Source organism: Salmo trutta, chromosome 7 (assembly GCF_901001165.1).
Source record: "Salmo trutta chromosome 7, fSalTru1.1, whole genome shotgun sequence".
Lineage (NCBI taxonomy): Eukaryota > Metazoa > Chordata > Actinopteri > Salmoniformes > Salmonidae > Salmo > Salmo trutta.
The window spans coordinates 38,417,554-38,431,735 of record NC_042963.1 but is presented as its reverse complement, the minus strand read 5'-3'; the positions used below and the strand labels follow the sequence as shown (position 1 = coordinate 38,431,735).

Below are 14,182 nucleotides of genomic sequence, written 5' to 3'. Positions count from 1 at the left end.
CAATGGAGCATTGAGTGTATACCAAACGTATTATTTCCAAAACCTTTTACATTTAATTCCGCTCGTGTCATGCTAATTTAGCTTTTTGCGACCCGCAAAAACAACTTTTGAAGACGACAACCATAAAATGGTAAAATCCTAAAAAGCTGTTACGAGAAACCTGCACCTACTTAGTCACACCTCTACTTACACAACCACAACGTAAAATAAACAGTGACACTCATTTCAATACGACTGCAGTTAATTTTCACACATACACACAAACACACATGCACGTACTCACACGCACACTAGATATACAGCATAAATAATGCCCCCCTCCACATGCACACGCAGACACACAAAGAAAAGTGAGCTTTGAAGAGGTTTACAGTTGTTTGACATTGTGGAGGTCTGGTTAGTATCATTGTTTTACAGGAAATCACCTTGAGAAATGTACCATTTCGCTGGACACTCCTCTTACTCTCATCTTTAACCCTCATATTCACATCCACAACCGCTTTAACTTTCCCTCCCTACCGCTACTCACTCACTCCTACTAACTACACACTGACGTAACTGTCACGATCGTCGTAATAGGCAACTACACATAAACAAGATCCCACAAAACACAGTGGGGAAATGGCTGCCTAAATATGATCCCCTATCAGAGACAACGAAAAAACAGATGCCTCTGATTGGGAACCATACCAGGCCAACATAGAAATAAACAACCTAGATTACCCACCCTAGTCACACCCTGACCTAACCAACATAGAGAATAAAAAGGCTCTCTATGGTCAGGGCGTGACAGTAACGTCGTCTCATTTCTCTACCTCGTTAAACTGCTCTCACTCCTAACACCTTGTCTCTACCTCCACCACACACCTATCTCACGATCATTGGCTCACCCTCCTCCTCTCCCTTCCTAAATCCAAGAGTACTTGCCTTGTCTAATCCTATATCCTCCAGCCACAGGTCAAACCATCTCACTCTCTCGCACTATCACCGACCCTCATCTGTACATCTCCTATTCTATGTCCCTGTGTCTATGTCAACCTATCTCATTCCCCAACTTCCTTAAACCCTCCACCCTCCAGTTCTATTTTTGTTTCACCAGACCAGAGGACACTTCTCCAAAAAGTATGATCTTTGTCCCCATATGCAGTTGTAAACCGCAGTCTGGCTGTTTTGAAGCAGTGGCTTCTTCCTTGCTTCCTTTCAGGTTATGTCAATATAGGACTTGATGCTGGAGGAAACAGGTACAAAAGTATCTATATCCACAGTAAAACTTCACAAGATCCTTTGCTGTTGTTCTGGGATTGATTTGCACTTTTTGCACCAAAGTACGTTCATCTCTAGGAGACAGAGCGCGTCTCCTTGATGGGCGTATGATGGCTGTGTGGTGCGATGGTGTTTATACTTATGTACTATTGTTTCTACAGATGAACGTTGTACCTTCAGGCATTTGGAAATTGCTCCCAAGGATGAACCAGACTTGTGGAGGTCTACATTTTTTTCTGAGGTCTTGGCTGATTTCTTTTGATTTTCCCATGATGTCAAGCAAAGAGGCACTGAGTTTGAAGGCCGGCCTTGAAATACATCCACAGGTACACCTCCAATTGACTCAAATTATGTCAGTTAGCCTATCAGAAGCTTCTAAAGCCATGACATCATTTTCTGGAATTTTACAAGCTGTTTAAAGTCACAATCAACTTAGTGTATGTAAACATCTGACCCACTGGAATTGTGATACAGTGAATTATAAGTGAAATAATCTGCCTGTAAACAATTGTTGGAAAAATTACTTGTGTTATGCACAAAGTAGATGTCCTAACCGACTTGCCAAAACTATAGTTGGTTAACAAGAAATTTGTGGAGTGGTTGAAAAACGAGTTTTAATGACTCCAACCTAACTGTACGTAAACCTCCGACTTCAACTGTATATCCTATGTGGAAGGTCCTTGTTTTCTTGAGTGTGATCTGGGCCACTCTTTGAACTGAACGTATTTGTTCAGGTCCACAGCCGAGAAAGCGGTGACACCCTCTAACCAGTGCTCACATACTGCAACAAAGACAACAGAGAACTGGTTATTAATGGACATATTTCACATCATCGGTCTCCAGATAACACACTCTTATCTGAGCTTTGGGTGCATTCCTGCCATGCATGTATGTATATGCGTGCATGCGTGCGTGTGCGAGTCTATGTCTGTATTCATGTACAAAGCTGCAGTGGTATGTGTTCTGAGAATAGTATGTATCATGCTGCCCTGTATACATATAAGAATTGTCCTCTGCAATCATGAATTGCTGTATAAGCATAATGTATAGGGTAATGTATTACACTGAACAACAATACAAACACAACATGCAACAAGTTTTTACTGAGTTACAGTTCATATTAGGATATCAGTCAATTGAAATAAATTAATTAGGCCCTAATCTATGGATTTCACATGACTGAGAATACAGATATGCATCTGTTGGTCATAGATACCTTTAAAAAAAGGTATGGGAGTGGATCAGAAAACCAGTCAGTATCTGGTGTGATCACTATTTGCCTCATGCAGCACGACACATCTCCTTCACATTGAGTTGATCAGGCTGTTGATTGTAGCCTGTGGAATGTTGGCCCACTCCCCGCTGTACGAAGTTGCTGGATATTGGCGTGAACTGGAACACATTATTAACCTTTAGTTAACCTCTCTAGGGTAGGGGGCAGTATTTTCACGGCCGGATGAAAAACGTACCAAATTTCTACTCGGGCCTAGGTTACTACTCTGGCTCAGAAACAGGTTACTACTCTGGCTCAGAAACTAGAATATGCATATTATTAGTAGATTTGGATAGAAAACACTCTGAAGTTTCTAAAACTGTTCGAATGATGTCTGTGAGTATAACAGAACTCATATGGCAGGCAAAAACCTGAGAAAAATCTAACCAGGAAGTGAGAATTCTGGTGCTTGTAGTCCTTTCAAGTCATTGCCTATCGAACACACAGTGACTTAGGGTTCATTTTGCACTTCCTAAGGCTTCCACTAGATGTCAACAGTCTTTAGAAAGTTGTTTGAGGCGTCTATGATGAACAGAGAGCGAACAGAGGAAGTTGGAAGTTGTTGACTCATTCATTGGCGCGTTCATGTGAGAGTTAGCTGTGTTCCAAAAGGTTTTTCAAGACATTGCAATCGCCCGGTTGGAATATTATTGAAGTTCTAAGTGATAAAGGCCCTAAAGATTGATGCTATATAACGTTTGACATGTTTGAACGAACGTAAATAGAACTTTTTTTACTTTTCCTCGTGACATTTTCCACGCTCTTCCTACACTTGGAGTAGCTAACTGAACGCGCTAACAACAAGGAGCTATTTGGACATAAATTATGGACTTTATCGAACAAAGCAACATTTATTGTGGACCTGGGATGCCTGGAAGTGCCTTCTGATGAAGATCATCAAAGGTAAGTGAATATTTCTAATGCTATTTATGATTTTAGATGACTCCAAAATGGCGGGTATCTGTATTGCCTAGTGTATTTTTCTGAGCGCAGTACTCAGATTATTGCAAAGTGTGCTTTCCTCGTGAAGCTTTTTGAAATCTGTCACAGCGTTTTCATAAAGGAGATGTTCATCTATAATTCTTTGAATAACAGTTTAACATTTTATCAACGTTTATGGTGAGTATTTTTGTAAATTGTTGTGCTCATTCACCGGAGGTATTGGAGGCAAAATATTTTCTGAACATCACGCGCCAATGTAAAATGGGGTTTATGGATATAAATATGAACTTTATCGAGCAAAAAATGCATGTATTGTGTAACATGATGTCCTAGGAGTGTCATCTGATGAAGATCGTCAAAGGTTAGTGCATAATTTTTGCTGGTTTTCTGTTTTTTGTGATGCCTGTCCTTGCTAGGAAAATGGCTGTGAAATTGGATAATGTGGTTACATAAAGGAGACATGTACCTTTGAAATGGCGTAAAATAGTCCTTTGTTTGAGAACTTTGAATTATGACATTTTGTGGTTTTGAATTTGGCGCTCTGATTTTCCACTGGCTGTTGAATAGTGTGAACCGTGGGTGGGAACGCTAGCGTCCCACCTGCCCAAGAGAGGGGAAACAACTGGGGAAACAACTGAGACAGAGTCTCTTTTACAGTTGTACCCTGTGATACAACAAAAACAGCAGAGTCTTACATGTCAATCCAGAGCATCCCAAACATGCTCAATGAGTGACATGTCTGGTGAGTATGCAGGCATCAGGATTTCTTCATAGTCTCTCTATGATTTCAAACTGCCATCAATAAAATGCAAATGTGTTCGTTGTCCATAGCTTATGCCTGCCCATACCATAACCCCACAGCCACCATGGGGACATCAGCAAACTGCTCGCCCACATGACGCCATACGTCTGCAATCTGCCCAGTACAGCTGAACCCGGAATTAATCCGTGAAGAGCACACTTCTCCAGCGTGCCAGTGGCCATTGAAGGTGAGCATTTTCCCACTGAAGTCGGCAATGATGCCGAACTGCAGTCAGGTCAAGACCCTGATGAGGACAACAAGCACGCAGATGAGCTTCTCTGAGACGTTTTCTGACAGTTTGTGAAGAATTTCTTTGGTTGTGCAAACCCACAGTTTCATCAGCTGCCTGTTTGGTTGGTCTCAGATGATCCCGCAGGTGATGAATGCAAATGTGGAGGTCCTGGGCTAGCGTAGCTACATGTGGTCTGTGGATGTGAGGCCAGTTGGTAGAGAAATTAACATTCAATTATCTGGCAACAGCTCTGGTGGACATTCCTGCAGTCAGCATGCCAAGTGCACGCTCCCTCAAAACTTGAGACATCTGTTGCATTGTGTTGTGTGACAAAACTGCACATTTTAGAGTGACCTTTTATTGTCCCAATTGTTGATATACCACACCTGTCAGGTGGATGGATTATCTTGGCAATGGAGAAAAGCTCACTAACATTTGTGCACAACATTTGAGAGAAATAAGCTTTTTGTGTGTAGGGAACATTTCTGGGATCTTTTATTTCAGCTCAGGAAACATGGGACCAACACTTTACATGTTGTGTTTATATTTGTGATCAGTATATGTCATATTATGTAAGTAATGGGAAACCTCCCTGATGAGGCTGATCTAACAGGCCACAGGCGTGTTGTACCCCCAGGAAGGAACCCATCCCCTACATTCTACAACCAAAGGCCAGGCAGCGTGGTGGGGGAGAGAAGAGACGTTTACTGTAGGCCTACCCCTCTACTCCCACGCATACATGTGAACCCAGACACAGATACACACAAACACTACCGTTCAAAAGTTTGGGGTAATTTAGAAATGTCCTTGTTTTTGAAAGAAAGGCACATTTTTTGTCCATTAAAATAACACCAAATTGATCAGAAATGACTATTGCAGCTGGAAATGGCAGATGTCTTATGGAATATCTACATCATAGGCGTACAGAGGCCCATTATCAGCAACCATCACTCCTGTGCTCCAATGGCAAGTTGTGTTAGCTAATCTAAGTTTATCATTTTAAAAGGCTAATTGATCATTAGAAAATAATTTTGCAATTATGTTAGCACAGCTGAAAACTGTTGTACTGATTAAAGAAGCAATAAAACTGTCCTTCTTTAGACTAGTTGAGTATCTGGAGCATCAGCATTTGTGGGTTCAATGACAGGCTCAAAATGGTCAGAAACAAAAAACTTTCTTCTGAAACTCATCAGTCTATTCTTGTTCTGAGAAATTAAGGCTATTCCATGCGAGAAATTGCCAAGAAACTGAAGATCTCGTACAACGCTGTGTACTACTCTCTTCAAAGAACAGCACAAACTGTCTCTAACCAGAATAGAAAGAGGAGTGGGAGGCCCCGGTGCACAACTGAGCAAATGGACAAGTACATGAGTGTCTCTAGTTTGAAACAGACGCCTCACAAGTTCTCAACTGGCAGCTTTATTAAATAGTACCTGCAAAACACCAGTCTCACGTCAACAGTGAAGAGGCGACTAAGGGATGCTGGCCTTCTAAGCAGAGTTCCAAAGAAAAAGCCATATCTCAGACTGGCCAATAAAAATAAAAGATTAAGATGGGCAAAAGAACACAGACACTGGACAGAGGAACTCGGCCTAGAAGGTCAGCATCCCGGAGTTGCCTCTTCACTGTTGACGTTGAGACTGGTGTTTTGCATTGAAATGACTTAGAAACTGTGCACACTTTGGAGAGGTGTGTGGCCACTTGGAGACAGCAGCTAGTCCTCTCACTCAAGAATATTCTTATCATGTTACTGAGTGTATCCAGAGAATTTTCAGATTCCATTATCAACAAATGCGGAGAAAAGTACAGCAAATGTAAAATGCACATAAAATCAACAGTGAATGATTGGATTCAGTCAAATCTCTGAGCAAGATCTAGGAATGTTTTATAATCCAGAACTGTAGCAAACTCCAACTAAAACTTCACCTCTCCCCACCTCACAAAACGTGCATCTTAACCTTTTCACATGTGAGTTCTAAATATCTCTAATGGTCGCACCAGTGTGAGTTTTTTTATGCGCGTGATGTCAGAATGCACTAACTGTTCCAAAATGTGATTGTTACGCAATATGACAGTTAAACCATGCTGCCCTCAAACCAAGACAGACGCTACCTGGTAATTATTTATAGGCTATAATTCAACTCGTCAATTTGAAAAGATTTTCTAAGTTTAATTTTCTAACAACAGTTTGAATTGAGGTATGTTCCGCCTCTTCAATAATTCACATAGAAGTAGCCCATTTCTCTGTTGCGGACAATTTATGTTTGAGGCTTTAGAAATGTCCTTGTTTTTGAAAATATATGGCATGTATATGTGCTTTCTTGAGCAGGGGGACCTTGCGGGTGCTGGAGGATTTCAGTCCTTCACGGCGTAGTGTGTTACCAATTGTTTTCTTGGTGACTATGGTCCCAGCTGCCTTGAGATCATTGACAAGATCCTCCCGTGTAGTTCTGGGCTGATTCCTCACCGTTCTCATGATCATTGCAACTCCACGAGGTGAGATCTTGCATGGAGCCCCAGGCCGAGGGTGATTGACAGTTCTTTTGTGTTTCTTTCATTTGCGAATAATCGCACCAACTGTTGTCACCTTCTCACCAAGCTGCTTGGCGATGGTCTTGTAGCCCATTCAAGCCTTGTGTAGGTCTACAATCTTGTCCTTGACATCCTTGGAGAGCTCTTTGGTCTTGGCCATGGTGGAGAGTTTGGAATCTGATTGATTGATTGCTTCTGTGGACAGGTGTCTTTTATACAGGCAACAAGCTGAGATTAGGAGCACTCCCTTTAAGAGTGTGCTCCTAATCTCAGCTCGTTACCTGTATAAAAGACACCTGGGAGAAAGAAATCTTTCTGATTGAAAGGGGGTCAAATACTTATTTCCCTCATTAAAATGCAAATCAATTTATAACATTTTTGACATGCGTTTTTCTGGATTTTTTGTTGTTATTATGTCTCTCACTGTTCAAATAAACCTACCATTAAAATTATAGACTGATCATTTCTTTGTCAGTGGGCAAACGTACAAAATCAGCAGGGGATCAAATACTTTTTTCCCTCACTGTAGATTGTAATGGACACATAATGATGTGTGTAAATACTTTTTTGAAGGTTGTACTGATTATGATGAGCTAATGCTAAGCTATTTGCCAGATATGTGTGCTGCCATGTTTGTTGACATTATACAATGCATTCTGGGTGTCACGTCATCTGTCAGACCAAAGATGTTATAACAAAATGAGGTGAGGGATGGTAAACTCATCTTTCGAGTAAACCTCCAGAAGTGAATGATGGTAGACCGCACACCCCCTTCAGCATGCATACTACCAACAGACTCATCTTGTCTCCTCTTCTTATCTTTGGTTGACCCGAAAAAACAAACATGGCGGCGTGCACAAACTACCCATTGTCGGATTACTTTTTACTTTTAGAAAGTGTTTTACTCAATTATTTCAATCAATGGTGTGCTCACCTGTGATGTGATGAATTGTAAATAGTAATTTCTATTAGCTAATTAATTATGGTTTCTGTCAGCCGTGAGTTATCTAAATATGATCGCTTGTGTTAGGTCAATCTTTCCTCAGTTAGTGCTAGGACTAATGTAGCCCCGTCCAAAATGTTGACTCAAGTTTGCCAAATAGCACCAGGAAGCACCTGGATGATCATCAAGACTCTTGGAAGAATGTTCTATGGACATGGGTCCCATTATGCCTAGCAAAAGCCAAACACTGCATTCCACAGTAAGGACTTTATACCAACGGTCAAGCATGGTGGTGGTAGTGTGATGGTTTGGGGATGCTTTGCTTCCTCAGGACATGGATGACTTGCCTTAATAGAAGGAACCATGAATTATGCTCTGTATCAGATAATTCTACAGGAGAATGTCAGACCATCTGATCTTGAGCTGAAGCGCAGCTGGGTCATGCAGCAAGACAATGATCCAAAACACACAATCAAGTCTACATGAAAATGGCTAAAAAGCAAAAAATGTGAAGTTTTGGAATGGCTAAATCAAAGTCCAAACCTAATCCCAATGTTTTGGCAGGACTTGAAATGAGCAGTTTATGCTTGAAAACCAACAAATGTCAATAAGTTAAAGCTATTCTTAATGGAAGAGTGGGACAAAATTCCTCCAGGCATTGGGTGTTGCATAACTTTTTTTATGAAATAAATATGTAATTGTTGTGTTATTTGTTCACTCAAGTGGCCTTAATCTAATATTACATTTTGGTTGGAGATTCTGATAACAGTATCAAAAATATACAAAAGTAGAGAAAATTAAAAAGGGGGCAAATACTTTTTCACAGCACTGTAGGTCTGAGCCTCTGTCACGTCCTGGCCAGTATAAGGGTTAATTAGTATTGTAGTTTGGTCAGGACGTGACAGAGGGTATTTGTTTTATGTGGTTCAGGGTGGTGTGTTTGTTTAAAGGGTGTTTGATGTAGTATTTCCGGGGTTGTGGTTTATAGTCTATGTTTATGTATTTCTATGTGTAGTCTGGTGAGAATGTTTCTATGTTGTGTTGATTGGGGTTGGGACTCTCAGTTGAAGGCAGGTGTTGTCTATCTGCCTTTGATTGAGAGTCCCATATATTGGGGTGTGTTTGTGTTTGTGATTCGTGGGTGATTGTTCTGTGTTGAGCCTATGCTTTGCAGACTGTCAGTTTATCGTTCGTTTTCTTGTTTGTTGTTTTTTGTATTCGTGTTGATTTAATTAAATGTTCAAGATGAACTATATCGACTCTGCTGCGTATTGGTCATCCTTTTCCGACGACGATTTCGTTATATTGTCAGAAGACGAAGATACATGTGACAGCCTCAGCAGAAAAACCAGGTCTGAACACTAGTGTTCTCTCTCTCGCTCTCTCTTAAACCTCATGTCTCTGGCCTCTGCTCACTCTCTATTTATGCAATAAAATAAGGAAGAGAACGCTGCCCCTCCTAAATCTGTAAACTGCAATTAAGCTACATTTCACGTTTATTTCCAAATGGCATCCTTGCTCCAGACTATGTGAAAAGGTCTCAGAAAGCTACAGTCTAAAATTATCACACGTTTTGGTCAGGAGACGAAGAGCTCAGCTATCCTCTATGACTAATCTCCCAGCGTCTGGGATGGGGGATAACAAAGATCTTGTGGATGATGGACAAACATTATAACAGTGATGACCTAGGACCAGAATTCTGTTGTCGCTTACTCGCCCATACTACAACAAAGCATGATGAAATTAAACAATTCACATCTGCGATTCTGCTTCTAACATAGTCGGGACTGAACAATGTTTTTCAAAACAAATATTTTTTTCAGGTTTTGTGGCAATGTTTACTGAAAATGTCAGTGAAATGTCAATCTCACTGTATGAAAGTGTGCAGGGAGACGATAGGAAGTGTGTCAAGCAGCTGGGGCGGTGTGCTGGCCATGATGAGGTTCATGCCATAGTAATATAATTCTCATATCAGTACACTCAATATGGCTGCCAGTCCACCCACCACAGACCCATTGACATGAATATCCATTCTAGGAATTATATTTTTATGGTTGATACTGCTCAAAAACCAGAGAGAAAACTGTAGACCAGCTATCCAGGAAGATTGGATTCCAGGCTACAAATGGACAAAAGTATCCCATTGGTTTGGTGCTTTATGATAGCCTTCTAAGCCAGTGGTCAGCCTGGTAGCAGAGAAAAAGCAGCCAACGCACCCCACTCTCCCTCTCTCTCTCTCTCTCTCAACCTCACAGTCCATCCTTCTCTCCTGCTGTACCTTTCTCCACCTCTCTTTCTCCATATCAGTCTCTCCCTCTACCCATCTCTCTGCCTTCATCTCTCCCTCAGCCAGTCATGTGTTTACACACTAGCGGGTTAAGTGACAGGGCTGTAATCGGAAGTCTACGACTGTGTCATTTGGAAGAATGTTGTCTTTTCCTGGGAGCTTGGTGGTCAAAAGGAGAAAAAACAGATTTACATCTCCACAGGGACAGGCCAGAGTGTCAGCCTTACATTATCCTCTAGTCTGACCCTATTTTCTATGATCTGATTGGGTTGTGAACATGTTGGGGATGTAGACAGAGACACAGGGCTTTATTTTCGGCTGCCGATAAGCTAGTGCAATTGTCAAACGCAATTTCGACCTGTTAAAGCTGGCGCTCTGCTATTTTCCAACCATTGCGCCAGGATTGATAATTTACCTGTCTCATATGAGCTCACTTGCGCTGAGGTGGGAGGGGTGGCAATATCTGAGGCGTGTCCTTAAAAACGTGCACTGAAGTACCAATTTCATGCAGTGCTGGTGGGGATATTTAAGACCAACCAAAAGTTGGTGTAAGCGGTAACGCAGTTGGTTATGGCATGGATTTTGCCAGTGGAGGCGCACAGGAGCCTAATCAACAGAATAACCTATCACCAATGTTATATTAAAATATCACTTTTGGGAGCAGGAAAACAGTCAACACCCTTTTCAAATGTTCTCATAAAATCCTGTGAAAAGTTTGGACTCATTATGTACGATGAACATTGAATGACATCAGTATGTAGGAAGCCCATTTAGAAACATCAAGTTGTTAAAATGTCTGCTTATTGACTTTAATTTCTAATGTTGTTAAAACAAATGCATCTTCCTCTGTCCTCTGTTGGACTTAAATAGGTCAAATGCAATGTGTAGGCTAATATTCCCATGTTGAATTACCAATTACTTTTTTAAATATGAAAAACTGGATACATGTTTCTTATAACTAGGCCTATAATAGGGTTACTGCATGCTATTTAATCAAATAAAATAAAATACAAATCAGATTTTATTTGTCACACGTGCCGAATAGACCTTACCGCGAAATGCTTACTTACAAGCCCATACCAACAATGCAGTTTTAAGTAAATAGGGTTAAGAAAATATTTACTAAAAAAAGTAACACAAAATAACAATAATGAGGCTATATACAGGGAATCAATGTGCGGGATACAGGTTGGTCGAGGTAATTTGTACATAGATAATAAATAATAAACAGCGAGTAGCAGCAGTGTAAACAAAGGGGGGTTCAATGCAAATAGTCCGGGTGGCCATTTGATTAATTGTTCAGCAGTCTTATGGCTCGGGGGTAGAAGCTGTTAAGGAGCCTTTAGGACCTAGACTTGGTGCTCCGGTACCACTTTTTTGGGCCTTCCTCTAACACCGCCTAGTATATGTAGGTCCTGGATGGCAGGAAGCTTGGCCCCAGTGATGTACTGGGCTGTACGCACAACCCTCTGTAGCGCCTTACGGTCAGATGCCGAGCAGGCGGTGATGCAACCGGTCAGGATGCTCTCGATGGGGCAGCTGTAGAACTTTGAGGATCTGGGGACACATGCCAAATCTTTTCAGTCTCCTGAGGGGGAAAAGGCATTGTCGTGCCCTCTTCATGACTTTCTTGGTGTGTGTGGACCATGTTAGTTTGTTGGTGATGTGGACACCAAGGAACTTGAAACTCTTAAATAGGGTTACTGTATGCTCTTTAATAAACTTGGCCTATCTTAAATGGATAGGACAAACATTCATGCTCTCCTGCCAGAGTTTATGCCAACGCAACATCAAACACTGTAAATACACAACTTAAAGCAACAACATAAAAAGCTTCTGAGCAGGTTGGCCAGTGAGTGGTCAAGCCCTCATCACACCTACAATTTATTTATTCACAGAAAGCCTGCCTCTTTAAGCTAATGTCAGGTGTTGCGCCCATAATTCCCACTGTCAAAATAGCAAAAATATGTCTGACACACCCACAAAGATTTACGTTTGCTTTAAGTTTGTTAAATTAGAGCCCACAGAGACTAACGTCTGTCCAATGTCCAAGCGATAAATGTCTGTGTCAAAAAAACTATGTAATTTGGAGGGATTCCCCTGAGATCATTGGAGGTGGGCATCCCTGCTAGACACTCTTATACCATTTTCACACTACTGTGAAACTAAACTCAGATGGCTCTGAAATTCTCTTTTCGCATTGTCCTTTCCAAGCTGTACAGCATGCTTTGGTTTGTCTTAGTTTGGCTCAGTAGCGTAAAAAGCCCTCTAGAATCCCCCAAAACAACTTTCATTGTGTGGAAAGTCATTGTAATCATACTCAGAGTATAACAAACATTAGGAACACCGTCCTAATATTGAGTTGCACCCCCCCCCCTCCTTTCTGCCCTCAGAAAAGCCTCAATTCATCGGGACATGGACTCTACAAGGTGTCGAAAGCCTTCCACAGGGATGCTGGCCCATGTCGACTCCAATGCTTGCCACAGTTGTGTCAAGTTGGCTGGATGTCCTTTGGCCGTGGACCATTCTTGATACACACAGGAAACTGTTGAGCAGCTTTGCAATTCTTGACACAAACCGGTGTGCATGCCTACCTACTACCAATCTGTCATTTCAACAACCTGGGCCTGACACTTTGTTGTGCTTACCTTTGGTGGCTCCACTAGGTCACTCAGCCTCCTCACAGCTGATCAAACCTGGAAACAAAAGAGAGAAACTCCATAATCACATTTAACGATTCTGGAGGATGAAAACAAAGGACAGACATTATGAGAAGCGCTAGTAAAAACATTTCTCTCTCTGACATTGGATCCGATCACTTTTTCCTCTTTGAAATTGGGGAGAATAAATAATATCAGCCAGAATAACATCCAGGACATAATTAGTTAACTTCCCTTCCAATCTACTTTTATTAGCGCTTTATTTATTCCCTTACGATGTTTACTGTTTAATCTGAATTAGAAATACAAGAACTTTGCCGCCCACAGGCTGCGTCTTACGCCTCCCAGAAAATAATTACGAGAGCGGTGCGGACTGGACTATCTTATCGCTTATAGAGGGGAGTGAGGGGAGGGGAGGAATGCATTTACAGCTAAACCTGGGCATGGAATAGTCAACTACCACGAGTAAGGGATAAGACATGTTGTGCCCTTGTCCATGTGGATATAATATCCAGCTCAGAGGATTGTACAGCAGATATATAGAGATAAGTATAGAGACTAAGGAAAGTCAGACAGACGGACAGACAGACAGACATACAAAGAGACAGACAAACAGACAGGGTCAGCTGCCCCAGCACCATACCCCTCAGAGAAATCCTACTCACAGACAGAAAGACAGACGTACACAGCTAGTCCCACACAGGTTCAAAGCTCGACTATACCGCACCGTACATGTGGCACAAACCTGGGCATGGCTGAGGAGAGAGAAAATGAGAAAGACTGAGAGGGAGGGCAAGACGGAAGGAGAGCGAGAGGGGGAAAAGAGAGAAGGGCGAACCTAGGAGGCAGTTGTGTTGGCATGCTGGCATTTTGCTCTACATATTCAACATCTGTGTCTGTGAGTGTGCATCTGTCTAATTGGCCGTCTATCTGTCTATGTGTCATGTTTGTGCGTGAGAGTGTGTTTGTCTGTATCTATGTCTGTGTCAAGTGTGTTTGGTTGTGTATGAGTCAGTCGGTCTGTAACTATGTCTCAATTAAGTGCGTGTGTGCGCGTGTGCCTGTGCGTGTGTGTGTGTGTGTGTGTGTGTGTGTGTGTGTTGGATTTCTTCAGCAGTAAACAGCTATGGATGAGCTAAGCCACTGTGAGGTGAAAGGACTCTTCTGATGAACAGTTGAGAGGACAAAGTTAGCTAGCTCTTGACTCATCCTGATCTATCACACTTTACCCCAGCCATTCCAGAGCTC

General features: G+C 41.8%; 1 long non-coding RNA gene across 1 annotated transcript in view; it reads right to left on the bottom strand.

The window, feature by feature from the left end:
• The window catches only part of LOC115197357 (uncharacterized), a 445,749-nt gene that overhangs the window by 114,239 nt on the left and 317,328 nt on the right, over nt 1-14,182 (bottom strand). The window contains exon 4 of the long non-coding RNA XR_003879005.1: nt 12,923-12,970. This is a non-coding gene — a long non-coding RNA (uncharacterized LOC115197357). The remainder of the gene's footprint in view (nt 1-12,922; nt 12,971-14,182) is intronic.